The 16,452-nt window shown below is 34.8% G+C and overlaps 1 protein-coding gene and 1 long non-coding RNA gene across 5 annotated transcripts in view; both read right to left on the bottom strand.

Annotated features, from left to right (window-relative positions):
• LOC143255043 (BAI1-associated protein 3-like) overlaps positions 1-16,452 on the bottom strand; it is a 162,410-nt gene that overhangs the window by 112,588 nt on the left and 33,370 nt on the right. The gene's annotated exons all lie outside the window — the stretch shown is intronic.
• LOC143255046 (uncharacterized) lies at positions 1,132-15,095 on the bottom strand. Of its 2 annotated transcripts, XR_013030427.1 has the most exons (3): positions 14,959-15,095; positions 12,707-12,878; positions 1,132-1,781 (listed from the first exon to the last, which is right to left on the bottom strand). It is a non-coding gene; the product is annotated as an uncharacterized LOC143255046 (long non-coding RNA). The 2 variants fall into 2 exon arrangements; XR_013030426.1 differs by lacking the exons at positions 12,707-12,878; positions 14,959-15,095 and adding an exon at positions 3,801-4,219.

Here is a 16,452-nt window from a genome sequence, read left to right as displayed (position 1 = left end):
TTGAACTGGGCTAAAAGTGTCGATAGTTTGAAGCTACACCACAGACATAAGGCAAAAGTGTTAATAGTTTCATGCTACACCAGTGACTAGAACTAAAGATATCAGTAGTTTCATTCTGTACCAGTGACTGGAACTAAAAGTGTCAATAGTTAGATGCTACACCACAGACTGGAGATATATATGTGTCAATAGCTTGAGGCTACCCTAGTGACTGGAACTATATGTATCAATGGTTTGATGCTACACCTCAGACAGGAACTAAAACTGTCAGTAGTTTGATTCTACACCATCGACTGGAATTAAAAGTGTTAATAGTTTGATACTACACCAGTGAATGGGGCTAAAAGTGTTAATAGTTTGATATTAAACCAGTGACTGGAACTAAAAGTATTAGTAGTTTCATTCTATACCAGTGACTGGAACTAAAAGTGTCAATAGTTTGATAGTACATGAGAAACTGCAACAAAAAGTATCAGTAATTTGATGCTACACCAGTGACTGGAATTAAAGTATCAGAAGTTTGATACTACATCAGTGAACTGAGCTAAAAGTATCAATAGTTAGATGCTACAGCAGTGTGTGGAACTAAAGGTATCAGTAGTTTGATGCTACAGCAGTGTCTGGAACTAAAGGTATCAGTAGTTTCACTTATACCAGTGACTGGAACTGAAAGTGTCAATAGTTTGATGCTACACCTGTGACTGGAACTAAAAGATTAAATAAATTTATGGTACTTTTAGGAAATGAAGCTACAGGTTTGTAAATTTTTTCACCTTATAGGTTGGAATTATAAAGATAAGTAGCAAACATGCAAATGACAGCAATGCTGTAAAAAGAGCAAAAATAAACCAGATGGTTTCTGTGAAATCGGCGAGGATTTATAAAATATTCGTCTGTTGGTTAAGATGGAAACTTTATATTGATTGATAGTTGGAAATAAATTATCAGTACAATAGTGGTTAGTAGGTAAGAATGGGCCGGGTATATAATGGCCTTCAATTTAATACTTTATAATGCTTACACATAACTGCTAAGGCTGAGATATAGCCTTATGTGAGCACTTAATTACAATTATCGAATGTTTGACAGTTTGTAAGCAGTAACATGTTTAGAAATAATAACAAAGGAAACCATTATTTAGTAGTGGGTTTAATTTCTAAACATATATTATTTCCATGCTTCATAGATAACAGTTCTATTTCTGATCGCTAGATGACAGCACATACTGTTCTTATATAACAACTGTTTGTGACTTCATCACACAAACATGATATCTGGCGACACAATTTCGGTAAAAATAAATAAATAAAAAAGAAGAATCTTAATATGCAAGGTTTTAAAGAAATCAAGTATTTATGTAACTGACAGATTTATGTAAGAGTTATTAATGTACGAGTTCAAAAACAACATATTTTTAGACATCAACAATATATTATATAGTAATATATTTTTCTCAAAATCTTCACTGGGTACCGAGCCTGGCGTCTGTGAGTGTGTGCGTGGTCTTCTATTTCTGCCTTTTGAAATGTTTATTATTATTGCATTATATATCATTCTTTTAAAGTCATTGGGGTCTGTGTGATGTCCTTCCTACTAATCAACATGACTCCAGCGTGTAGTGGAGTCGATTGTATGCACATACTGTAAACGGGGGGTGAAGATGGAAAACATTGGTTTTGTAAATAGTCAGTTCAGCGCTCCAAGTAACTTATATTGTCCTGGAAGAATCATCCTATGTTCAGTGAGCTTACGGTAATCCAAAAGTAGAATAGCTGACAAATCTGACATGATATTAACAAGATATATATATAACACTGAATTATAAAACAAAACAAGTGTTTCATTATCTATCTTATTCAGTAAAATTGTTTTAAAATAGGAGAGAAACAAGTACTGAAAAAAATGTCCAAACCTGAAGTATGACGTACCGATAAATACAGAAAACCATATAAAAAACACTATATAAGTAGCCAGTAAGAGCTGAGTTAGTCTAAGAAGTTTATTATGGTTATTCGTCACTGTAAGACTGTATAACGCTATTCAGTATAAATGCTCTCATTCAAATTTTAATTGAAGCAACTGACAAGAATTCAACATTTAGTTGTAAATGAATGTTTGGCTACTTACGTAGTAAGTTTCGTGTGCCCATCTCTACCTTGTTTCTGTATCTTATTAGCATTGCCATCATACTCAAGTTTTGCAATAGTTTGTTTTCTTATTTTTCTTAAATAAACAGCCACATTTGCTGTGATGTTAAAAATTAAAATACACAAAATTCGTGGTACATTTATCTTACATATCCCTACATAACCACCGCGATGGTTCAACAGTAAGCTTAAAGATTTATAACGATAAAGTTTAGTGTTCAATACCTGCGATATAAGTAGCACAGCTATCCCATTGTGAAAACGATTGCTATTAGGCTTAAATTATAACTTTGTCTTTGCGTGTTTTTCTTCTTGCAAGAAGTCTTTCGTATTGTTTAACTCTTTAAGTAACAGTGAATTCGATATTATTTGAATAAACGTAGGTTTATAGCTCACTTATTATGCTTTTAAAAACGTATTTCGCCACATAGTAACAGGCATTTAAATGAATTCAATTAACTGTCAGAGTCACTAGTAACGTTCCTAGAGCTTAGTGGAATTTCAACAAATATTTTATAATCTACATCATTAGCACAGACTAAAACTTGCATATAAAAAGCTCTCTATTGAAATGTATATACATAATAAACTATATTTCTTTTCTCTCTTCTTTATTTCAGACGAACTACACACTTTTATCTTAGGAATATCACTTTACTTTAATTATAAATATTGAATAATGGAACTACGCCCCTTTAATGCTAGCTAATAGAACTACGCCCCTTTAATGACGTTAGATGTAGTTAAATTGCAGAAGAATTATCTAATATGGTTAGTTATACATTTCATAAAATCACGATACTTCTAAAGCCAGTCGTTACATTAATTACGTCACATTATTGTTAACTGATGTCAGAGCGTCATGTATAGAATGTAATTTTGTTTGTTTGTTTGTTTTTTTAATTTCGCACAAAGCTACTCGAGGGCTATCTGCGCTAGCCGTCCCTAATTTAGCAGTGTAAGACTAGAGGGAAGGCAGCTGGTCATCACCACCCACCACCAACTCTTGGGCTACTCTTTTACCAACGAATAGTGGGATTGATCGTACATTATAACGCCCCCACGGCTGAAAGGGCGAGCATGTTTGGTGGGACGGGGATTCGAGCCCGCGACCCTCAGATTACGAGTTATGGTCCCTTAACACGCTTGGCCATGCCGGGCCCCTGTAATTTGGAGTTTCATTTATTATGCGTAAAAGAACAACAGTGTTTGAAACACGTAAAACATTTCACAATCATTTATGTTCTAACTAGTTATTAATACGTAATTGAATTCAGGAACATTTGAAGTCATGTTCCCATGGCAACGGTTCTAATATAATGATATCCTTTTAATAATATTAGTGTATTCTATAATTTTACAATGGGTCGGACTTAAATACAGGTTATTCGGATATTCTTATTATATTTGTAATATTGTTGTTATACATTAAAACTTAGAAATACTTTCTCACACAACGAATTTGTTGTTTAAATTGACGATAATGTCTTAATTTAAAATTTGAAATATCTCTTCAAGTTAATACTAGGCTAAAATGTACAGACTAATTTGACCACAAAATCTGTTTGTTAGGGTTAACAAAATCTAGTTGTTAGGGTTTATAAACTCGAGCTGTTAGTAAAGTTTTAACTTATATTTTTGTTTCTTTCTTACACTTTCGGATACGTGAAAATCAGAAGAGGATGACTTTGGAAGTAAACATTTTTCTTTCTTATGGGAAACGCGACTGTGATCTGAAAACAAAAGGTCAATCATGTCTCTTAATTTGTTCAAACCTCCTTTAACTGCAAGTGATCTGAACAGAAGTTAACGAAAGCTAAGAGAAGTGGAACTCCAAAGTACAGTGTATTGATAGCGCAACCATGAAGTTGGCTTTGATTCGGTGAAAACGCTATATGCGAGTTACACACGTCACTTGAACAGAGCAGAGTTTATTGGCTGGCTATCCGAACAGTATATACATCCGGATACCTACATCAGCAAACGATGCCTCCTACTTGGTCACATTCACAGCAGAAAGGCAAACAAAAAAAAAGGTTTCTAGGCAACAACTTTCAGAATGATATATGTTTCGCAACAAAAAACAAAACAAGGAAAATTTTCCAAGTTACTTTGGAGAAATATTTGGATCACAAAGAAGCATATTGAACAAGTCCAAAGAAGAATGGTTGGTTTCGAGGAAAAGAGTTACTTTATAAAGTTATTTTCATTCTTGTCGTCTCAGTATAACTCAAAGACGTTTCTAGGGGCACGGTCCCCAATCTCCAGACCAGGAGACCAGAACTCACTTTGACTCCTCCATAAGTAAGCTTTCGCTTCACAATAATGATGGCCTGACATGGCCAGGCGCTTGACTCGCAATCCGAGGGTTTGAATCACGGTTACACCAAACATTCTCGCCCTTCAGCCGTGGGGGCGTTATAATGTTCAGTGTATCCCGCTATTTGTTGGTAAAAGAGTAGACCGTGAGTTGGCGGTGGGTGATGATGACTAGCTGCCTTCCCTCTAGTCTTACACTGCTAAATTAGGGACGACTGGCTTTTCGCGAAATAAAAAAAACAACAAAACAATAATCATCCTTTATAAATGGATAGATTATAAAATGAAATCAACAGATGAAATATAAAGACTGTAAAAGTTTAGACAATGAGATGATGGTTAATTAAAACGGAGGTTAAATACGCGGGTCATCAATCTACTCATTGTCTTATTAAGTTCCATTAAAATATTCTCAAATTGATACTTCACAAACTCATTTCTTATAAGTTTGATTCTCTCCGAACTTTATCAACACTTGCACACTGGCAGCTAGGTAAGAAGTGTGACCATCTAACGGGTAAGAAGCGTGACCATCTAGTGAACCAGAGATGTAAATAGTTCGAAACATGTTGTTTCTCTCCCTTTCATTTCTAACTCTTGGTTTTCTGTCTTTGATGAATACAGTATAAAAACTTCGTTCATTTAATGAGCTTCTTCCTCACGTGCGCACAAATATAATTAAAACGCATGAAGGAATTCGCGCCAAGCATCACCACTTCCCACATCCGGTCGATGAAGAGATTTTATTCAGTGTCCGAATGTATAGCCTCAACCGGACTTTTTTCATTCATTTTGGTTCAGGCTTCACAACACTTTTTTGGGAATATGGATCGGTTATAAGAAAAAACTACAAGAATTTATCCTTGTTTAGAATAAATTGTCGCACTATTTTGAATAGGACAAACATCTAATCTTTCTTTATTTTCGTAATAAAAATACAAGAAAAGCTACCCAAGCTTTGCAGCTTAGAGCAAAAATAAAAAGCCCCACCGGTAAGTTGACGGACTTAGAACGCTAAAGACCGGAGTTTGATAACTAAAATAGTCACACAAAGAATGAGATTTAATTTAGTACTAAAACTAGGCTTAAAGTTTCCTAGCTATGAGAACACCTGGGATGGAGATTAAAACATACATTTGAACCTCAAAGTATTTTCTGAAATCTCCATGGGTAGTTTTGTGGTAAGTCTCAGGGATTACCCTGCTAAATATCAGGGTTCGATTCCCACGATTGTCACAGAACACATAACCTACTGTGTAGCTTTACACTTAATACCAAAAACACAAACAAAAATTTCTTGAAAACGAGATACACAAAACCATAAGTCAAGTGGATATGACAGGTAAAAAAAGTCAATAACATCTTATATAACTCAGATTACAGACTTGTTCTGATATCGTTCAATACTAGTGCGGCAGGGTTTGCATATTGAATCCATTATAAAGAACAGACAATGTGCGTATGTATGTGTGACTCCTGTGTTATTCGGGGCCCTGCAACCAACAAAGTTAGAACCCCAACAAGCAATCTGGTGCGTAGACAATTTTGTTTAGAATGCCATCAGTGGTTTAAACTTTAAGCTGATGAAACTGCTACTGTTACGCTACACTTCCTAAAACACAGATATCGAGTGCTCTTCGCTATCCAATGATTACTGACTTTTAGATGAAACGACTCTTTGTTATCCAACAAAACGCCATTCAGACGAAACGAAACTCTGTAAAGAAAGTAATTTCAACTATAAGATGGTAGGAAACATGACCAAGTATATAGCGGGGGGAGGGAGCACATTAGAAGCCAGAATTAGGAAGTAAAGATGGAGATAATTATGATAATTGGTTAATTCCGGTAATTTATTTTCAATATTTTATGAAATACTTTACAGTCAAACAGACAGAGGAAACAGTAAAGTCAGTTCTACATAATGGTAATTATTTTTTTAACGAATGAAGCTTCATTATTACGTATTTTCCATTCTAGTTAATGTACCGGTGGTTAGGGGACGCTCGATTCGCAATACGAGGATCGAAGGTTTAAGCTCTCCTCATCGAATATGCTCGCCCTTTCAACCGTGTAGGCGATATAATATGATGGTCAACTCCATTATTCTATGATGAAAAGAGTAGCCTAAATGTTGGTGTGGGTGGTGATGGCTAGCTGCCTTTCCTCAAAACAATCGCTACTAAATGAGGGACAGCTAGTGCAGATTGTCTTCTAGTAGCTTTATAAGAAATTCAAACCAAACCTTCTCAGTGAATTATTCACATGTCGATTGTAAAATTTACATCAGTTTAGTAGAATAATTATCAGATGGACGTTTTGTAATGTCTTCAAGATTAAGAAACATGTTAAAGTTACACAAGTATAAAACTATACAATGCTTTCCGACTGTTTGAGAGAAAAAAGCCAGTAACATTTGTATATAATCTTCGTTACCCGAGTGACTTATACACAATGAAAAACTTTACAAATAATATACAGAACATATGAATATAAAGAAATGGAAATAACGTGGGAAGTTTCCAGAGACTCAGACGGAAATTTCACTCCCTTGTAACAAAAAAATCGGTGTGAGCATGTTAGCATGTAGTGTGTTGTTTCTGGTATTGGCTAGTATGGTCAGGTGTAATGGATATTTCATGTTTTTCCTTTAAACACAGATCTGGTTTTTACATGTTTGTTTTATGTGAAACCTCTATCTACGAAGGCTTTAAAATACGGTAGCGACTTCTGTGGTTATTTTGAAATTAACGAAATTAAATTGTACACAGGAAACAGGGTTAAAATTGTCTCGGACGTAGTTTAGGTAGTTCGTAACTTGCAGCAGTTAATAGGTCTTAAACAGTGTAATCAAACCGAGTGCTGACACTTAACGATATTTTTATCACCTCAACAGCACCTTATTGTCCTTGTGAAGGAAACTTAACCGTAGGACCCTTGTGGAACCACTATACCGCTCGAGACCCTCATGTTCATAGGCTGATATTCTAGATACCAGAGCGTTTTCTCGAGCTAATCTCAAAATCTATAAATAAAGAGGTAAAGCCTTATAAAACAATAGTCGTATGTTACTGTATTATACCATATCCAACCACATTACGCTGTATTATACCATATCTAATCATATTACAATGTATTATGCCATATCCAATCATATTATACTGTATTATACCATTTTCTTGTTGAACGTAAGACTGATTTTCAGGGATAATAAGCATATTGGTACAAAAAAAATATTCCGCACGATACAAGATGAACACAGCCATCTGTAGTTTTGATACAACTTTCTATATCTTGACTTCAATATGTAAGATAAACCACACGTACAATATCAATAACTTTATCTGTATATTAAGTTGTGCGTTTTATGAAAATTAATCGAACGATGAGTTACCACTAATAAGACATTTGACTGTTGTAACTAGAATACAATTACTGGGAAAACAGACGCGCTGACAGCGAGAGAAATAAATAGACAGACAGATAGGTAGATGAGGACTTTGTCTAAAGTATTAACTCTCGTCATTCTATAACACCAAGTGTTAAAATGTTACCTTATATCTAATTTTCTTATACACACACACACTGATAACATCTATAAGGTTAAGTTCTATTTATACCTCGACTGTTGGATCGCGACTGAACTTTACGTTCTGTTGTATTGATCACTGACAGGAGACACCAGCGCCTGTTGCTTGAATGGTTGTTCTGTCTTCCTTCTGTCTAGCAACGCGAGGTTTATTTATCCTTGTGTGTATAGATAAAAATTAAGTTGGTAAGCCTGGTCCTATATCGTAATGTGCAACGTGTCCGTAAGTTCTGAGATCAGGGGTTGGAAATTTCGGATGAATACGTGGTATGGTAGTTAGGACTAAAGCCAGTTAATCAACAATGGATGAGAAACCAACAGCTAGGACTTAGACGAAACGTCGGGTTTGTTGCCACGAATGACAATATAATTTTACACTAGACCGACTTTAATTAGGAACTTCTTGCAATGCGCTCGCTGTGGCGCTGAATTACAGAAGCGACAGTAACATCTACTTCTTTCAAAGAACACTTATTAGCATTTAATGTGATTTGCTTTTCACAGCTGGCTGCACATGGAGATTTTTCTTTCTTTTCGGCACTGATGCTATAGTTAATCGGTGCAGGTAATCGATTGATTCACCAATACACAAAAAAACGCAGCATTCATTCAACATCAGAAAACATATATTTCTTATGATATTAAACAAAAACAAAACTAAAGTGTCAGGAACTCGGAGCATTACGACTGTCTCTGATAACATACACGTTCAAATACTGATATACACACATATATACACACATATGTATATACATACAGTAAAGCGAGCAGTTATATGAGGTTAATTTAACCAGATCTTCCATTTAGCTATTGGGTTTGACAGCAGCAGTTATTTCTTTCTCTGACAGTTATATCTGAATCGCCTCTAAACATGCTAGGCCTCATAAACAAAACTGATTTTTCTTCATCTTCATTACTATCTTTCTCCGATTTACTTATTTATTTTGTGAGAGAAAGTAGTTTTGCAACCGATCCAGATATGATAGGGGGACTGGTCCCCTAGTTAAAAAAGTAACCCATTACGAAAGCAGTCTATATAAGAATAAAAAGAAGACAACTCGCATGTCGATAAAACAAAACGATTCCTTTAATAAAACTAAAAAAAAACATTTATTTTTATCTTACAAGCTTTCACAACTTTTAACAATGTTTTTTGTAGCAAAGAAAGTATTTTTCTGTGAATCTAGTTTTAAACCTTTCGCCCTAAACTTTCGGCTGCACACTCAAACGTATCAAAACATTATTCATTTTTGTTCTCAGCAAAACTTTGTTTCATGAGTTTGTTTGTTGTTAAACACAAAGATACACAATTGGTTATCTGTGCTGTGTCCACCACGGGCATCGAAATTTGGCCTTTAGCGTTATAAACTTGCAGACTTATCACTGATGCATTGGGGGAGGCTGTATTAAAAGATTCAAGTGAGATGAAAACAGGGAAAATATAGATATATTCAGCATAAAGTTCGTTGTGATGTTTTCTTTATAGAAGGCACCTAAACGGGACGTAGGTTGAAAGGTCAATAGCTAGGTAAAAAGATCCTTTGATAGTTAGGTGTAGCCACTCCTAATGTTGAATTAATGACCAAAGAGGAAACAGCCAGCTAGAAACACTTACTACTGCAAGTACGTTGTCCACTTTCAGTCAAACGATGGACTGAACTATTACCCTTACAATATATCCCTAGGTCCGCGCAGAACTGGATAATTCAAAAAAACTTTTAATAAAAGAAATTTGAAGTTCCGAACATAGTTCATTCTCCAAGATGTGTTCCCAGCAAATAGGGATTCTCACATGTAACACATTTTGAAAGTTAATAACGAAATGTAACTGTCACGCTTATACCGCACAGTTGTCCCCTAAACGAGAAACGCAATTTCTTAGCAACGAGACGCGAACCATGAATTGTAAGACTTTATCAACGTTATCATAGAGTCGGTAGACTCGATATATACTCAACGGGTATAATATAAATTTACGTGCCAAAAAATAAACAATGACAGAGAGTCTTACCTTAAAAGATGACTGCTACACACTTTCATTTGTTTCTCTACCCAACAAATCTCAAAACAAAGCAAGAAACCATCGCTAAGATAACAAATCAAAAAGTGACAAACCTAAATATTTCGTCTCTCTCCTTGTTTCAATCGAGATAACTAAAACTGTTTATCACTAACGTCAGTTTAAACCTAAATCCACTTAGTGTGTTTTTGGGCAATACACAATGCCATCTCTTAGTCATAATAACTAGTAGAAATTAAAAAAAATGTGATTAAAGTGTAAATAATGTTATTTTTATCCCTTGAATTTACCGTTTTTAGGGAAATTTAATGTTCCTTTAAAAACTTAAGCATAGGGTGACCCAGGAATTACCACCCAATAATAGATGAACATTAGATGCCTATAAAATGTAGAATGCTCAATGCTTTGTACACTGTACAATTTGTGTCTTTAGGGAACCAACCCGTATATTATGTATGAAGTGAAGGAGTAAAAAAATCAATACACATAATATTGAATTTTGTTATACATATTTATAACCTACATTAGCTTTCAGTGAGGACAAACACATCACAAAACAAGTAATAAAAACATTTTGTAAATGTAAATTGATGGAGGGTGGCAGTGCCAAAACGACTGAAATAAGAATAGAGGAATGATACAGCAATAGATAAGTCATCTGTATATGTATTTCAATATTAATATTTAATGTTACATTGTAAACTGTATATAACCTATAGGTTATGTGTTCCTGATTGTTGGTATACGGTTTGTTTATCATAATATTACGGTCATTTCAGGATAGTCATTAATGTAGTGTAACTAAGAACCTGAGACTTATGTAAAAGGAAATACAAGTTGTGTCAAAGCGTATCTTAATTATCAGAGATTATTACAGACTCACGCTATGAGGTCGGTCGAATTGATAGACCTCGTAACCATTTTATACTCGCGAATTTTATAGTGTAGCATTACATTTTAATATTGAAATGAATGTGGAGATGATCTATGTATAGCTGTATCATCCCTAAATTTTGGTTTGCATTACTTTTGGCACTGCCATCTCTACACCATTTTACAATATGTTTTTTGTTAATTGTAAGCGAAGTGAAACTATACCAGGCCAGGCATGGCCAGGTGGTTAAAGCGTTCGACTCGTAATCTGAGATTCGAGGGTCCGAATCCCTGTCACACCAAACATTCTCACCCTTTTAGCCGTGGGGGCGTTATAATGTTACAGTCAATCCCACTATTCGTTGGTAAAAGAGTAGCCCAAGAGTTGGCGGTGGGTGGTGATGACTAGTTGCCTTCCCTCTAGTCTTACACTGCAAAATTAGAGACGGCTAGCACAGATAGCCCTCGAGTAGCTTTGTGCGAAATTCAAAAACAAACAAACTACACCAAATAATTGAAACGACTTTACTAGCAGCGGAAAAAAGTCATGGCATTGAGTAACATAAAACCAGTTTAAACAAAACTGATATATCTTAAGTGCTTTATTCAAGATGTTAGGAACACATGTAGGTTAAAAAAACTGTTAAAGACAAAAATACGAAACCCTTTAACACTAGTGAACACTTTCCAAAAGTAGACGTTTCTTCATCAGAGACAAACTGGAAATATTGTATCTGATAAAGAAAGAGCCAACTTCTGAGAACTTTCGGATAAGAAGGCTTCATCATTTTATCTTTAAGTGTCGTTATGACAAACATCTGCTTTTACATCTGTCAATAAAGTGCTTCTTCAATACCGAGACAAGTTATTTATAAAACGTCGATGGTCGTACTGACGTTATCGCAAGGTCTTTTCATTATGCTTATTTCTAGTTTTTTTATTCGAATGCTAAGAACCTTATTCATGAGACCATGTGCTATTTAAATTACAAGCTATGGTTTTAAAACTCACAACAATTTTTCCTAAAAGAAAAGCTCTCCAAATTGTTTTATTCAGTATTGTTTGTATACCTCACAATATAATGCTTGTTAGGATCATCTCTGATGTTAAAAGAAATGAGTATGCTTTATAAAGTGGTGTAACGACTTAAACTCCTTACAATACATGTCTGGATACTAATTCATAACGGTATGAATTACATCCCCCCCCCGAAAACTAATAACTTCTCAGTTGGGTCATATTACAAATGTATACTAACTTTTGTTCAAATCATTTCAGCCATTTTCTAAACGTCTTGTACACAAACACATACACACAGGGTTGAAAATATAACCCTCGTCACCTTAGTTGGCAGAGTGTACTAATGTTGATTCGTCGTCATCAGGAGATACAAATAAATTGTATTAAAATATAATATTAGACCTATATTCGAATAGCATTACCCAATTGTTATACTTAGGCGTATTTAGCCGGGCCCGAAGAGAATCTCTGCCCGTTAGAGTATTCATTCATTAAAGTTTTTATGTTCAGAATGTAACAATGTCAGCGTCCTGAATATGTACACATATTTCTAGTAAGCTCTTATTGAAATAGCGGATTCAGACAAGTCTACAAAGTGCATTGACAGTGATATTAAGGTCTCATATATTTCATTCTTTTGATTTTAATCGTGAACTACAAAACAGGAAGTGAACCACTCAACTTCCTTCGATAGTAGATATGAGGAGTGACTATTTCTTACAAACTGTGAAGTCTTACCAAGATGAATCGTCTTCCTTCTGGCTAGTTCCCGCTCCGGAACGAGTGCCTTGTCCAGGCACGATCTTTACTATCAAATCCTCATAATCGACAGGTGGCACAGAGATGGAACGGAGCCTTTCCAAAAATGACTTGAAGGCCAGTCTGAAACAATGTTGGCTATCGTGGAGGCCTACAAGTGGTCAAGTTTAAATGGTCATTTGATCGGGTCAGACGTCCTGATGTTTTTTTTTTTGCTTTTTTTCAGAACTAACGATAATGTAGCACAATCTATGTAAAAATTTACGTCCTATCAGTTTATGTACACAATAATTTAAAGACTTACGTCCTATCAATTTATGTACACTATTATTTAGAGACCCGTTTTTAATATTTATTATCGATATCATACCACATAAGTGTAATGAAAGAAAATTTAAACCTTTTCAAGAAGTAGATACAATTTCAAAAATATTCTAGCAAACCAACTATTCACAATTGAAATGAGACAGTGTATTGCGAGACAAAACGAATATCGTTTACAAAAAGTCAACCATGCGATTTATGAAAACCAAAGAACGTATAGACACATATAATGTAATTACTTATGAGTGGTTTCACAGAAATCTATAAGAATTATTAATTTCACAGTAGTACTAAAATAACATACACTATAGATAAAGTAGTACTAAACAGCTTACACTACAGATAAAGTAGTACTAAATAACATGCATTACAGATAAAGTAGTACTAAATAACACACTACAGATAAAGTAGTACTAAATAACATACACTACGGATAAAATAGTACTAAATAACATACACTACAGATAAAATAGTACTAAATAACATACACTACAGATGAAATAGTACTAAACAGCTTACACTACAGATAAAGTAGTACTAAATAACACACACTACAGATAAAGTACTACTAAACAGCTTACACTACAGATAAAGTAGTACTAAATAACATGCACTACAGATAAAGTAGTACTAACTAACACACTCTACAGATAAAGTCGTGCGAAATAACATACACTACAGATAAAGTAGTACTAAACAGCTTACACAGATAAATTAGTACTAAAAGCTTACATTACATGTACTAAATAACATACACTACAGATAAAGTAGTACTACAGCTTACACTAAGATAACACACTTACATTACAGTAGTATAAAGTAGATAAAGTAGTACTAAATAACACACTACAGATAAAGTAGTACTAAATAACATACACTACGGATAAAATAGTACTAAATAACATACACTACAGATAAAATAGTACTAAATAACATACACTACAGATGAAATAGTACTAAACAGCTTACACTACAGATAAAGTAGTACTACTAAATAAACACACACTACAGATAAAGTAGTACTAAACAGCTTACACTACAGATAAAGTAGTACTAAATAACATGCACTACAGATAAAGTAGTACTAAATAACACACTCTACAGATAAAGTCGTGCGAAATAACATACACTACAGATAAAGTAGTACTAAACAGCTTACACTACAGATAAATTAGTACTAAACAGCTTACATTACAGATGAAGTAGTACTAAATAACATACATTACAGATGAAGTAGTACTAAATAACATACACTACAGATAAAGTAGTACTAAATAACATACACTACAGATAATGTAGTACTAAACTACTCAAACTATTGATAAAGTTCTACCAAAAACAAACCTATACAACAACTTTTCAACCACATATCCTCACTTAAAGAGACCGTCGACAGATTATAACACATTCAAACGTCGTAAAATATTTTAATAAGTAATAACACATGATTTATATCGAAATGAAAAGAAATTCAACAGGTTATAGCGAATAGGAATTTTTTGACATAAAACCAAAAGGAACAGCTGATAAAAACAATCTGACTGTAATTAACTTCCCATACGATATACGTGGATATTTTCTAACACGATCTCAACACAGCAGTTGCAAAGAAAGAGAACGCATTAAAACACAAACCGACCCCCCTCCAGTGGATATTAAAGACCAATCAGATGATAGACAGCAACTAACTGTAAAACCTGACATTGGTGAAACAAAAACGTCGTTGTTTTAAACAAAGACAAAACAAACACACAACACCAGTTCATCTGTTTACAGGAACAACTCTTTGGTATTCACAGTGGAATTTTTACCAATTTCGAGAACTTAGACTCATTGCTGCTTATGAATATATTTAAATAGAAAAGTAAAAAAAGAAATCACAATTTTCATGTGATAAATATTGTCACCTAATACATCTATGGAGAGTAAAAACAGTTAATAACCGAAAGACCAGCCTTGTTGTTAAGTCACAGATGTAGATCAGCGAATCCGTGTTTTCACCAATAAGTAGAGCGATCACATACATCAAGTCCTACCTTTCTCTTTCACCTATCAAAACACCCTGAAGAACCCGCATGCAGTCAACACAAAACGGACAGCAAGTGACGTCATATTCCCTGTGCGCACGCAGATTTATCTAGTTACTATGGCAACAACAGGTAATTTATACCGTGAATGACCATTAGAGATTTCACATCTCACATCAACCGATTCTCTGATATATCATTGATCTCTCACGTAGCTGATTAGGAGTTATATATTTATCACACTGACAAGAAATGTACTCTAATTTGTCTTAACTAAAAGAAACTTCCAAAATTTTACTCTCAATGAAACTGACTTTAGAATTTTCTAGAACAATGTGAAGTCAATACATTTTTGTTTCTGTATATTACGTGACTGACCTTCCTTGATGAACTGCTGTGTTTGTTTCGTTTGTTTTATTATTATTAAATACTTTAAAACAATTGGGCTTGTGTTAGCCAAAAACTAAACAATAGGCTACCTGCCCTCTGTCCACGAGGAATCCAGCTTCGTTGTTTAGCGGTGTTAGTCTATAAACTTTCCACCAGCCCATCTGGAGACGCAACATCAGAGAAAATAAAATGTGAACATAAATCAGTTTTTACTTAAGTCACGAAAACCTTGTTTAGTGACACGTGTATTAGACACCCAAATATAATATTCTGTACAATCAAATTATTTATAAAAGTGTTACATATTCGTGACGTGGTGTGATCTTCAGGTTTCGGTATCGACAAATTTCAAAATTGAAAACTATTCTCGAATATTCTTGCTCTTCCATTCGTGGAGGAATTATAATGTGACAGTCAATTCCACTATTTGTTCGAAAAGAGTATCCAAAGAACTGGTCGTGGACGGTGTTGACTACTTGAAAAGGCCCGGCATGGCCAAGCGTGTTAAGGCGTGCGACACGTAATCTGAGTTCGCATCCCCGTAGCGCCAAAACATGCTCGCACTTTCAGCCGTTGGGGCGTTATAATGTTTCGGTCAATCCCACTATTCGTTGATAAAAGAGTAGCACAAGAGTTGGCGGTGGGTGGTGATGACTAGCTACCTTCCCTCTAGTCTTACATTGCTAAATTAGGAACGGCTAGCACAGATAGCCCTCGAGTAGGTGGGTGGTGATGACTAGCTGCCTTCCCTCTAGTCTTACACTGCTAAATTAGGAACGGCTAGCACAGATAGCCCTCGAGTAGCTTTGTGCGGAATACAAAAACAGAAACAAACTACTTGAAAATTAGGGAAGTCATGCGCTCTAATAACTAAAGAATGGCTTTGCAGATCACAGTTTCCGCTGTGTGTCTCTGCACAAACACACACAAAAGAAACAAAAAACAAAGTTTGCTGCAACTTATTTTTTACAAATTTACTTTTGG

The sequence above is a fragment of the Tachypleus tridentatus genome, chromosome 7 (assembly GCF_004210375.1).
Source record: "Tachypleus tridentatus isolate NWPU-2018 chromosome 7, ASM421037v1, whole genome shotgun sequence".
Lineage (NCBI taxonomy): Eukaryota > Metazoa > Arthropoda > Merostomata > Xiphosura > Limulidae > Tachypleus > Tachypleus tridentatus.
This window is presented reverse-complemented; position numbering and strand designations above follow the sequence as displayed.